Consider the following 14,442-nt stretch of genomic DNA (forward strand, 5'->3'; position numbering starts at 1 on the left):
TATGCAGAGGGCAAGAGCACGGCGTAATGCAGGGGGCTGCTGTGTCTGTCTTGTTCGCCAACTGTAGCGGTATGCCATGCACTCAAACTGTCTTTCTTCTGTCCCCCCCCCCTTTTTCTGCTCTCCCTGTTCTTTTGAACATCAGCATCATTAGGCGGAGGTACAGTGGCACCGGAGCACGAGGGAGCTGCATTCCTCATGGCCATGGAGGGCCACACCACAGACTCAGAATGCACCAGTGGGACGGAGGGCGAGGGGAGCTTCACGTCGGCCACCGGATCACCAACCAGCGACACGGACTCGTCCGCCGAGGGGGGCTCCCTTGTGGTGGCAGCACCATCTGTGCGCCCCACTTCTACAGGTAGAGCTGCCACCTCCCCTACCAGCACCGCCCTCCCAGCAGCCCCTCAGCGTTCGCCCCCGTGCCCGCTCACCCAGGAGTGTGGGCATCACCTTCGCCCCAGGCACCTCAGGCCCTACCCCAGTCACCCCTGCTGCCCTCAGTGAGGAGGCCATTGACCTCCTCAGGTCACTCACTGTTGGGCAGTCTACCATTGTGAATGCCATCCAGGGTGTAGAACGAGAGTTGCAACACGGTAATGCATTCCTGGAGGGCATTCATTCTGGTCAGGCTGTCCTTTAGCGAACCCTGCAATCTCTGGACTCAGCACTGATGGCAGCCATTGTCCCTGTGTCTAGCCTCCCCTCTCCAACCTCCTCCACCCAGACCCAATCCCCTGTACCCCAGCCCATCCCAAGCACACCTACAGACCAGCATGCACACAAGTCAGCACACACAAGTAGCTCAGGCAAACATAAGCACCACACAACCCACAGGCACTCACACAAGCATCACCCACATGCAAAGACTGCAACATCCACTGCTTCCACTGTGTCCCCCTCCTCCTCTTCTCCCTCCTCCCTCCCAGTCTTGTCTACATACACACCTGCATGCACCACATCTACAGGCACCATGAATTGCATAAGGACACCCAGCACCCCAAGCCGCTCACCTGCACTCACCACCTCCACTGCCATTTACACGTCCCCTGTGTCCTCTCCCAGTGTGTCTGTGACACCCCCTCCCAAAGTACACAGACGCCGGCAATCACACACCCAATATCCATCCACCTCACGACAGCCTCCAGTACCTGCACCCAAAACACCTAAAGTGACACCTCCTACAACCACCTCCTCTTCCTCCACTCCCAGACCCCCTCCAAGTACCCATCCCAGTGTTTGTCAGAAACTGTCCCTCTGTAAAATTGACCTTTTTGCCCCCACACCCCCTCCAATTCATCAGTCCCGTCGTAGCGCCTCAGCCAAAAAGCCTCCAATACCAGTGGTGCTGTTCAAGGTTTGTGGAGTGCACCGGCCACCAGGGCAGGCAGTGTGACCCGGAGCCAAGGCAAAGGCAGCCCACCCCCTGTAAAGGCTCTGAAATTGGAGAGTGGACGACGGGACCGTGTGAAGACTCCTGGTGGGAAAACAACTGACATGTGTTCCAAGGGGATTGGAGAGTCAGCTGTGACTTCACCAAAGGTGGGGAAGGGCCAGAGGAAGTCTGCCCAGCCTGTTGTGAGTGTCTCGGCGGAGAAGGGCGGCATCATTCCCGGCAGTCGAGACACAACCGCCAGCACCGTCGTCACTGGTCAGGAGACCACCGCCGGAGTCACAGCCCAGGAGGGCACAAGTATCGTCAGTGGTCAGGAGACCACCGCCGGAGTCACAGCCCAGGAGGGCCCAAGTATCGTCACTGGTCAGGAGACCACCGCCGGAGTCAGTGCCCAAGAGGGCCCCGGCTGCCACAGCCCAGGTGGGCTATGAGGGAACGTCATGCCACACACCAATGCCCAGTCTAGGAAACGTCATGCCACACACCAATGTCGGTACCAGAACCGCCATGGCAAAGCACTGCTGAACAGTCCAGAACCGCCATGGCAATGCACTGCTGAACAGTCCAGAACCACCATGGCAAAGCACCGCTGAACAATCCAGAACCGCCATGGCAAAGCACCGCTGAACAGTCCAGAACCGCCATGGCAAAGCACCGCTGAACATTCCAGAACCGCCATGGCAAAGCACCGCTGAACAGGGCAAAGACCGCCATGGTGAAGACCGCTGAACAGGGCAAAGACCGCCATGGTGAAGACCACTGAACAGTCAAGAACCGCCATGGCAAAGCACTGCTGAACAGGGCAAAGACCGCCATGGTGAAGACCGCTGAACAGGGCAAGCACCGCCATGGCAAAGCACTGATGAACAGTCCAGGACCGCCATGGCAAAGCACCGCTGAACAGTCCAGAACCGCCATGGCAAAGCACCGCTGAACAGGGCAAAGACCGCCATGGTGAAGACCGCTGAACAGGGCAAGCACCGCCATGGCAAAGCGCTGCTGAACAGGGCATGCACCGGGAAAGAATGAATAGACCGCCACATCAAGCATCCTTATCCCATGTGCAGCTGGGACAGTGACAGGACAGGAACTTTCACGGGGAGACTAATCCAGTCTGGGCACCAGTCCCCCTCACGACCCACTGGCCGATGTTATCTACTTGCGAAATTGAGGCTTTGCACTCCCCAGGATGGAACAGTGGGCAAACCACCCACTGTAGAGACTTGAGAGACTGTGGTTTTGCACTCCCCAGGATGGAACAGTGGGCAACCCACCCACTGTATAGACTTGAGAGATGTGGCTTTGCACTCCCCAGGATGACACAGTGGGCAACCCACCCACTGTAGAGACTTGAGAGACTGTGGCTTTGCACTCCCAGGATGGCACAGTGGGCAACCCACCCACTGTAGAGACTTGAGAGACTGTGGCTTTGCACTCCCCAGGATGGCACAGTGGTCAACCCACCCACTGTAGAGACTTGAGAGACTGTGGCTTTGCACACCCCAGGATGGCACAGTGGGCATGGAGCCCCGTCGTGGATCTGGCTTTGCAGTCATCCGGCTGAGGTGCCCCCCCTTCCCTTCCCCCTGAGGTACCTGTAGTATTTCTATCTGATGCCCCGGCAGTGTTCTCTCCGATTGTGGTCAGGTATCTATTGTGGGCCTCGCCCATGCATTTTTGGACTGTTGGTGCACGGACATTGTTATGTACATATCTGCACTACTTCTCGTAATGTATACAGTATATTTCTGCCTGAATTTCGTATATATCTATATATTTTTGCAAGACATGTATATTGCAACATTTCAAAGTTTGAACGGATTTTGCTTTGTCTTTTCATTCTTCCGGGGGGATTGTGGGTTGTTACTGTGATTTTTGTGGATGCATTGGTGTGTACGATGTAATATGCGAGGGTGGGGGTGTTTCATGGGTGTCCCCCTAACTTTTCCCTCCCCACTCCCCCATGTCATAGGTGCAGTACTCACCGTTGTCTTCGGCGGCTACGTAAATGGTGGTCGTAGAGGAGCAGAAAGACAAGCGCAGGGAGTATTTGGTGTTCCGGCTCCATGGAGTCCTTGTTCCTCGTGGGATGTGTTCAGGTGAGCGTTTTCCCATTGCAGCAACTGTTTCCGCTGTGTTTTTATCCACGCCGAATCCGCTCCGGAAAAGGTGTCGGATTGGCGGGTTGTGATACTATGGGCGGTACATTGTCTTCCGCCTGTCTGTTGGCGGTGACCGTCGCGCTACTTGTCTGTACCGCCGTGGCGGGCGGTGTTTTAAAGTGGCTGTCTTTGTTGGCGGTTTTCGCCAGGGTCATAATTCCCTTTTTTTATCCGCTGGCCTGTTTGCGGTATTACCGCAGCTTTAACACCGACCCCCAGGGTTGTAATGACCACCTTTATGTCTTCTAAATGAGAGGGTAAAGACCTAAGTACATATTTGACTGTTTATTGATTTGCATATTAAGAGGTGAAAAGATTTATTACACTGCTTGTCAAGGATACATAGCTCAGAAAGTCCACATATAGGCTTGCAGGTAATAACTAAAGCAATGTCCAGGAATGAAATGTAGCCCTCCCAAAGCTGGAAAGTGTCAGATTCTGAAACAAATACACATCATTATGACAGATTGAATTTAAGTTTCTGTTCAAGTGGAACCTAAATTGGTAGCATGCGTGCTCACAATGCCTACAATGAGGAGGTATTTTGGACAACAATGTCATTCATAATGCATGCCATTACGGAGATACCAGTTGAGTGTCAGAATTTTGAGCAGAAAAATATTGTGCTACAAAAATACAAAAATAAGATCAACTACCAAAATATTGTGAAAGTAGATATATCTATATATTAGCTATCTTTTCTGAAAAAAGTTTTGTGAAACAAGCTGTCGTCAAGATAATTGGGTCACAATTCCTACTTGGGTGCACTGAACCTAACCTCTAACTTAACATGACTATACTGAAATGGGAATTCTTGAAGATACCGCTTCTGCATAGTGGAAGAAACTGGGGGGCATAATTATACTCCGTTAGCGCCGAATTAGCGTTGTTTTTTTCGACGCAAATTCGGCGGACGCGTCTAGCGCCAAAGTATGGGCAAATAGCGTAATTTTTTTGCGTGAACGCCTTCTTTGCGTTAATGAGATGCAAGGAAGGCGTTCCCGTCTAAAAAAATGACGGCGACGCAAATGCGTCGTATTTATACTCCCGGGCAAAAATCACGCCCGGGAGTGGTCAGGTCAAAAACCCCCGCATTTGCGCCACTTTTTAACGCCTGGGTCAGGGTAGGCGTTAAGGGGCCTGTGGGCTCAAAATGAGCCCACAGGTGCCCTACCCTGCCCCCAGGGACCCCCCCTGCCACCCTTGCCCACCCCAGGAGGACACCCAAGGATGGAGGGACCCATCCCAGGGACATTCAGGTAAGTTCAGGTAAGTATAAATTTTTTTTTTTTTTTTTTTTTTGGGTGGCATAGGGGGGCCTTATTTGTGCCCCCCTACATGCCACTATGCCCAATGACCATGCCCAGGGGACATAAGTCCCCTGGGCATGGCCATTGGGCAAGGGGGCATGACTCCTGTCTTTACTAAGACAGGAGTCATGTAAATGGCGTCTGGGCGTCGTTAAAAATGGCGCAAATCGGGTTAAGACGATTTTTTAGCGTCAACCTGACTTGCGCCATTTTTAAGACGCCCTAACGCCATTTTTCCCTACGCCGGCGCTGCCTGGTGTACGTGTTTTTTTTCCACGCACACCAGGCAGCGCCGGTCTGCTTGCGCCGGCTAACGCCATTCAATAAATACGGCGCCCGCATGGCGCTTCAGAATGGCGTTAGCCGGCGCAACATTTTTTGACGCTAAACTGCGTTAGCGCAGTTTAGCGTCAAAAAGTATAAATACGGGCCTGGGTTTCTGGCAGAGGGGGGTGAAACCATAATCAAGCAGAAACATAATCATTATCAGGATGAAGTCACAAGCAAACCCAAGACTAACCTATGCCCAACGCAGAGTAGTCAGGCTTAACTCAGTGGCAATGTGTATAATAATTATGCAGCACTTTAAAGTATAATAAAGTTAAACACAACACGAGAAAAATACCACACCAAAATAGAAAAACAGAGACTAAAACAGCAAAAATCCAATCACTAGAACCAGAGATATGCAAGTCTGAACACTTCAGTGAAAAAAGTGCCAAAAAGCACAAAGAGCCAATTGTGGTTATCTGATCGCACCTTGGATAGGGACAAAGTCACAAATTAAGGCTGACCATGTTAAAGTGTGGGTTGACTACAGGGACCCAGTTAGGCCTGCTGAACAAGAGTACCTTAAATCCTGGTTGCGAAGAGATGTGGAGTTCTGTGTCGATTATGCTTCTCGCAGCAGAGACAATGTGAAGTATAATCGACACAGCAGCATTTCCAGGGAGCTGTGAAGGGCAAGGCGATGTCCTTGTGTGGAGATGCACCACACAGTGGTGGCTCTGATGGGCTGCCTTTTGAGAGGCTATGTGCTTGCATGGAGATGCTTCCACTCTCATGAGCTGCATTACATTTCTTGCATCAGGGAAGTCCCCGTAGCAGTGGTGATGCATTGGTTGCAAGGGTGATGCATCGAGCAGCAAAGGTGATGGCGCCGGTTCTGCAGAAGTTGCTCCACAAAGGAGATGAATCAGTTCTGCTGGATCCACAGATCAGCTGCCAGAGCACCTTCAGGCCCACTTCCAAGGCTTCAGGACTAGGTTGGCACCACTTTGAAGGGAAGGGCATACAGATGTCAGAGTCCAGTGCTGGGTTTAAGATTGATGGTAGCTTGTGTCCTTGAGGCATCTAATCAGAAGACCAGCTAACTAGCTCCTGGAGTCACTCTGGGGTCCTGGGTGTAGAGATGTAGATCCAGTCCCTCTTACCCAGGAAAGAGGGCAACGGGGAAGCAGGTCAGCATAACAGGGCAACAGTCCTTCAGAGCAGCAGCCCAGCAGAAAGGCAATCCTTTCAGCATCACAGGAGTCCTTCTTACTGGCACAATCCACAGGTCAAGAAGTGTATTGAAGACTGAGGTCCAATATTTATAATTAGTGCCCACTTTGAAATGGAGGATGTTTCTAGAGGCTTCTACCCCTACAAGGTGTCAGGCATCCCCTCCCTCTCTGTCCTGGCCTCAGCTTTCCTGGTGTCACAAAAGTCTAGTGACATACCCTTTCTAAGAGTGCTCAGGCAGACCCTCTGTTATGTGCAAGTGTGGTAGGTGACAGCTCCTCCTTGATAACCCAGAGTGGCACATCCTGCCAGCACCTATAATTCCTTTGTTTCACTGCCTGGGAGCAATACACAAAGACCAACTGCCAGCTACACCTAGTCAAGTGACCCAGGTTCAAGCTCCAAGCACTAAATGGTTGGGACAAGAAAATGACAACTTTCTGAAAGTGACATTTTCTGAATTGTGATTAAAATGCAACTTTACCCTTAAAAAGGCTTTTGATTACAATTCTTCATACACCAAACTTGAACTGTTTACCTTCTCCCAATTGAAAATTACTGCTTATTAAATATAATAAGGTGACTTCAATGTTATCCTATAGGAGAGGTAGACCTTGCAGTAAGGACAAACACATTTATGAGTTTTTCACTACCAGGAGATGTAAAACATAATAGTACATCTCCTCTGTTTTAAGTACACTGCACTCTGCCATCTGGGCTGCTCAGGGTCTACCCTAAACATGACTCATATGTATTAAAAAGAAAAGTTTTGGCCTATCAAGAGGGTTATTTTGCCAGCTTAAAATAGCAGCTTTGAACTGCACACACAGTTTGTAATGGCAGGTCTGAGGCATGTTTAATGTGATACTTAATGGGTGGCACAAATCTGTACTGCAGGCTCACCGGCAGAATTTAATTTACAGGCCATAGGCACATATATTACCACTTTACTAGGGACTTGCACATAGGTTAAATTAAACCAATTCCACCATGTGTTGTAGTTTAAGGAGAGAGCACAAGCACAATGCCACTGGTTAGCAGTGGTAAAGTGCAGAGAGACCTAAAGCCAGCAAAAATGAAGTCAGCACAAAAAGAGGTTTGCTTTGTAACACTGGCAATGAGTTAGTTTTGATGCAAGCCTTAAGGTGCACAGAGAGAGGTGAAAAAACTGTTATCCAGAAACTACAAAATACATTTAAAAGAGTCAGTAGTGCCAAAGAAAAAGATAAGACAAGACAGCTGCTGGTTCTTTAGCTATCTATTTTGAAGCTTGCAAGGACATGTGAGTCACACTTGAAGGACTGGCTAACAACAGGTTTATTTGATGTTAAGGCTTATTTCAAATTAAAACACAAACAAGAAAAAGAGAATACTGAGAGAGGTTTTGGCATATTGATTAGATTCACCATTTGAATGACGAGAAACTGTAGGAGGTCACAGGACATACTTTTCAGGTTTAGTTAGAGATAAAGTTAGCTATTTGCCAAAACCTATGTAAGATAAAATACAGAGAGAGGGTGTTAGACCTGACAGCCTTAGGGTGGTCACACCTAACTTTTTGCCTGCCTCCATCCACTTTTGAGATACTGTCTTTGCTGGTTTTTAGACTATGCACTTTACCACTGCTCTCTCCCTTTAAACATGGTAACATTGGATCATACCCAATTGTGCTATTTAATTTACTTATAATTCCCTAGTAGAGTGCACTATTTGTGCCCTGGGCCTGTAGATTAAAAGCTACTAGTGAGTCTGCAGTACTGATTGTGCCACCCACTTAATTAGCCCCTTAACCTTGTCTCAGGACTGCCACTGCAAGGCCTTTGTGTGCAGTTTCACTGCCAATTCGACTTGGCATTTAAAAGTACTTGCCAAACCTAAAACTCACCTTTTTCTACATATAAATCACCCCTAAGGTGTGCCCTGGGTAACCCCTAGGACAGGGTGCTGTGTATGTAAAAGACAGGACATGTGCCTGAGTAGTTTACATGTCCTGGTAGTGTAAAACTTCTAAATTCGTTTGTACACTGCTGTGAGGCCTGCTACCTTCATAGGCTAACATCGGGGCTGCCCTCATACATTGTGTGAGTGATAGCTGCTGACCTGAAAGGAGTAGGAAGGTTATATTTAGTATGGCCAGAATGGTGATACAAAATCCTGCTGACTGGTAAAGTTGGATTTAATATTACTATTTTAGAAATGCCCCTTTTAGAAAGTAAGCATTTCTCTGCACTTAAATCTTCCTGTGCCTTACAATCCACGTCTGGATAGGTTTAGTTGACAGCTCCTTGTGCATTCGCTCAGACACAGCCCAAACACAGGATACTCAGCCTCACTTGCATACATCTGCATTTTGAATGGGTCTTCCTGGGCTGGGAGGGTGGAGGGCCTGCTCTCACACAAAGGACTGCCACACCCCCTACTGGGACCCTGGCAGACAGGATTGAACTGAAACGGGACCTGGTGCACTTCTAAGCCACTCTTTCAGGTCTCCACCACTTCAAAGGCATATTTGGGTATAGAAACAGGGCCTCTGCCTCTACCAACTCAGACACATCCTGGAGAAGAGAACCTGAACCAGAACCTGCATCCTGCCAAAATAATCTGCCTGGCTGCTCAAAGGACTCACCTGTCTGCTTCCTGTGAAGGACTGCTGCCTTGCTGTTGCCGTGCTGCCTTGCTGCTCTCTGGCTGGGGTGAGGAAGTGCTCTCCAAGGGCTTGGATAGAGCTTGCCTCCTGTTCCCTGAAGTCTCAGGACCAAAAAGACTTCATCTCTACAAGAAGGACTCCTTGTGCAGTGAATTCCGATGCTCAGTCTGCCAGAAACGACGCACAGCCTGCATCGCGGTAAAAATTTCACTGCACGCCGAACCGGAATGATGCATCCTGACTTCGCAACGAGAAGATCGACACAGCGCCATTGTAGCGACCGGAACTTTGATGCACGGCTTCACTGGATCAACACATAGCCTAGCCGGAACGATGCAGCCTGACTTCCAGAGAGGAATCGACACAGCGCCTGCCGTGCGGTAGAAAATTCGACACACCACCTACTGGATCGAGGCAGCTCCTGTGACTTTGCCCTAACAGCACCGGAAATCCCCGCATCGCCCCCGGGGCATCTGAAAACACCGCAACTTGAAGAAGATCCACGACCGAGCGCCGGAAATCAATGCACAGCTGTCCCTGCATGAAAACTAAATTACGCATCGCCGTGTGCGGACCGAGAAATTGACGCACACCCCTTTGTTTCCACGCATCTCCTTCTCTGCGGCACTTTGCGGAGATTTTTCACGCGAACCAGGTACTTTGTGCTTGCAAGATACTTTCTTCACTTTTAAAAGACTAAAGACACTTTATATCACTTTTCAGTGATATCCCTACATTTGCCTATTTAATCTTTAATCGTTTTGACCTGCATTTATCCAGATAAATATTATATATTTTTCTAAACAATGAGTGGTGTATTTTGTGGTGCTATATTGTGTTATTGTACGATTTATTGCACAAATACTTTACACATTGCCCTCTAAGTTCAGCCTGACTGCTCAGTGCCAAGCTATCAGCGGGTGGGTACAGGATAATTTGGATTGTGTGTGACTTACCCTGACTAAAGTTACGGTCCTTGCTTGGTCAGGGGGTAACCTGACTGCCAACCAAAGACCCCATTTCTAACAGAGGGGCATTGGGTAAGTTCATATTTTATCCACTACATCAACCACAGCTGTAAGGAAAGCAGGTACCACAATATTGACTATAGCTGTAACATCCACAGTTGTCACTGCAATGACTACAGATGCCACAATGTCAAAGACTAAGCGACTGAGCTGCAACCACAGAAGGGACCGGAGTAAGGAAAACAGCTGTAACAACTTCAGTGATCAGAGGAGTGATTACAATTGTAACCACTTCAGAGACTAGAGCACAGGAGAGACTACCACATTGATCACTTCTCCCATATGAGCAAGGATTGCAAAAATTATAGGTATAATCACAACAGGTACAACACCAGCAACCAAATCTGTAATAAGACCAATAACTACATTGTTCAGCATAGCAGAGACCACAGCTGCAACCTCAACAGGAACAATAGCATCAGCCATACCTGCTATCACAGAAGCATCTAATGCAGTGACAACATTTTCTACTACAGTGGGGACCACATCAGTAGCAGCAAAATGATTTCCAACAGAATGCACAATAGCTATGGCTACTGTCACCACGACTGAGTAATAACAGTAGTGACAATAGTTCGACCACATCTGTAACGATGGCAAGGACCATAATAGCAACTATAAATGTAATCATGGCCAGGGCAATAGCAGCAACCATAGATAAAACCACAGCTAAGGCGATATCTGTCCCCATGGCAGTGATAACAGAAGCAACAACAGCTTTTACAATAGGAGAAATGACAACAGCAGTAACAGTTGCAGACACAGGAGTGTTTACAGCAGCAATAACAACTGCCCCAGCTGTAGTAATTATAGTATCAACCATAGGCGTCAGGGCCATAATAGTATTCACAGTTGTAGCTACAATAAGGACCACAGCAGCAGCAACATCTGCCTTTAAGGAGGGACAACAGTAGTGACAACAGCTACTACCACAGCATGAACCCCAACAGCTGTGCCACCAGCACAGCAACTACCACCACAGCAGCAATTGCAGCTGTCACAACACCAGCCTCTTCAGCTGAAACAACAACAGTTACAACAGCAGCACCACAGCTGTAATGACAGCAAGAGCCATAACAGTGACCAGAGCTGTCACCATGTCAAGGACCAGATCTCTAACTTCTGTGTAGCTACATCAAGTAACAGAGCAGTGAACCCAGCTACCATAATGATAAAAAAAACAACAATGATAAAGGCAGCAGCCACATGAAGGACAACAAAAAAAACAACAGCAATGACCATCACAGCAGGAATAGCAACATCAACCACACTTTGCATGAAACAAGCCACCACAACAGCAACAACAATTGTACCCTTTTAAGGGCCACAAAAGCAACAGCAAGAGTCAGAACATTCACAACTGCTGCAATTACATCCACCCGAGCTTCAAATATGGTTGCTAGCACACCAGAGATGGCAGCAATTGCAACAGCTTCCCCTACAGCTGTAACCACAGTAGGCAAAACAGAAGTGAGGCCAAGCAGGACAACAGAATGAACAGGCCCACTGGAATTATGTGGCAGAGGAGGACCATATAATGCTGTAGGAATGACTAAATTATGCATCAAGAAAAGGCAAATTATGCAGCATAATGCAGCAAATTTTGCTTTATTGTATTATCTTATTATTTTGACATTTTTACACCTTTTAATAGTGTTTGATAAAAGAGTTAATTAGTACGAATTTAACACCCAAATACAGCAATTGCCAACTGAAAGATGACTAGTCAACCTTTGCGAAAAGCCTTCCAGTGCGCAGGAAGCCGAGTCACCATATGTTTTGCAACCTTTGGTCCATTTAAGCTAGCTGGAAACAACAATTTCTTTGTTAAAATCTGCAGCCTGTGTGGCAGATGATGGATTATGTGGCACATGTAGTAAATCCATAATTATGAAAATATTCCAGTGGCTACAGAATCACATTATGCCAGTGGTCCTTAGTATGAATAGTAGTGGTCATCAAACAAAGATGAGAGCTATATCAACAACAGAAAAAACAGCAGCTAGCACACCAGAAACACCGCAACAATCATAGTAAGGGCCACAGCAGAAACCATCTCAACAACCACAAGGACCACAGCAGCAGCAACTGTCACAGAAACATGGACTATGGCTACTTTAATAGTGCAACAATGACCACAGCTTCCCTAATGAAAGGGACAGCAACAACAGCTGCTAGCACATGAGGAACCACAGCAACAACCGCTGCTATGACCAAGGCTGGGGCTGAAAAAGCAACCACAGCTTTTGTCATGACAAGGACAACAACAACTGCATCCACAGATGCCAGCAAGCCAGGAACAACAACAGTAATCAAAACAGAACAATGACAGCAACAGTAACCAGAGCAGTCACAGCATAAGTCACTACAGCAGCAACAATAACTGCTGTAGCGGCTGCTACCACAGCTACCTCAAGAACTGCCATCATTGATGCCAGCACAGAAGTAATCACTGCTACCATGGCAAGCACAATGACAGTAAGGCAGTAACGACAACAAAGACTTTCACATCTACACAGCAGAGGCAATAGCAAAAGCAATTGCTGCCACAACACTAGGGGCCAAATCAGCAGCAACAACTGATACAATTGCCATTACAGCTGTCACCACACATGCCACATCAGCTATCTACACAGTGTCTGCAAAACCAACCACACAGCAGCAACAGCGGCTGCAAGAAAAGCAGGGACCACCACAGTGACCACAGCTTTAATAACTGCGGGAACCAGAGCAGCACCCATTCACAATATCAGCAGGGAGAACAGTATCAGCAACAGCTGCAACCACAGCAATGATCCCACTCACCACCTTAGCATGGCCTACATCAGTATTCAAAGATGCAGCCTCATCAGAAACAACAGCATCAACCGCCACTATTACTGTGTCAAATATGACAGCAATTAAAATAGGTTCTTTAACAGCATTAAATACACCAACAAGAGGAGCTACAACAAGAGCAAGAACAGGAGCGATATCAGCCACTAATATAGGATTAAAAATGGCAAAAACAATATCTGCAAGTACAGTGTGGACCACAGCAGTGTGAAAACTACCACCATAGCTGTGACCAGAGCAGGAACTATGGTAGCAACAATAGCACCTACACTGATAGGCACAATTGCAGCAACAGCAATTGTAAACACAGAAAAGACTACTGCTGCCACACCACCAAAGAAGGTATAATAGCAGCCTCAACAAAAGGGAACAAAAGAACAATCACAGCTGTAACCAGTGTGAAGACCACAACAGTGACCATTTGTGGCACACTTGTAAGGACCATAGCAGTGACCATAGCAGTACTCACATGCAGGTACCACAGCTGCCACTGTGTCAGAGTCACCAGATCCTCGGGGTCTGTGCACGTTCCCAACACTTCCACCACAAGACAGCTCCAATACTCTGATTAGATTTGTCACAGAGTCTAAGAGATTCCAAGTGGGGAAAAGGGTATTAGGAAGGGAACAGCTGGGAAGGAGACCTATAGGAAGCAAAACTTAAAACACACAGTATCAAAATTACATCACAAGAAATCAGTACTAGGTAATGACTCTAAGCATCGTCATTATGAAAACATGAACAACCTAAACATAGACTTAAAATGACTAGGCTTCAAGATGACTGGATACCTGTGAGGGAATCAAGAAATGATAAAATGAAACTTTCAAATTCAAGTACTTTCCTTTGCATGAGAATCAGGAAACAATCTGAATAACTTCTAAACCATCATATGAATCATTTAAAAAAAAACATATTAGGAACACACTACATTACATCTAGAACTCTGGCCTTTTTGTTTTCTCAAATTGTCGGGACATGAATTTGCACACTTTGCAGATTTTCACATAGATAGTAAACACAATAGAAGGATTGTGCACCATGAATGACACCACGTAAATTTGAGGAATAAATCACGCGACTTGTCAACTTGAAAACTTCCAAGTAAATGCCTTAGAATGGAAGCGCACAATGAATAACATGAATTAAGCATAATGAAAGAATTGCGCGTCTTGCCGATTCGAATGCCAGCATGTAACTGCCAAGGAATGGTAGTGCACAATGAATAACATGAATTAAGCACGAGGAAAGAATCGTGCGTCTTGCCGATTTGAATGCCACCATGTAACTGCCAAGGAATGGTAGCGTACAATGAATATCAAGGGTTAAATCACAAGAACATGAATCGCGCATCTTGCCGATTCGAATGCCACCATGTAACTGTCAAGGAATGGTAGCGCACAATAAATATATAGGGTTAAATCACAAGAACATGAATCGCGCATCTCGCCGATTCGAATGCCATTTTATAACTGTCGAGGAATGGTAGCGCACACTGAATATCAAGGGTTAAATCACAAGAACATGAATTGCGCGTCTTGCTGATTCGAGTATGAGCATG

This window comes from Pleurodeles waltl, chromosome 3_1 (genome assembly GCF_031143425.1).
Source record: "Pleurodeles waltl isolate 20211129_DDA chromosome 3_1, aPleWal1.hap1.20221129, whole genome shotgun sequence".
Lineage (NCBI taxonomy): Eukaryota > Metazoa > Chordata > Amphibia > Caudata > Salamandridae > Pleurodeles > Pleurodeles waltl.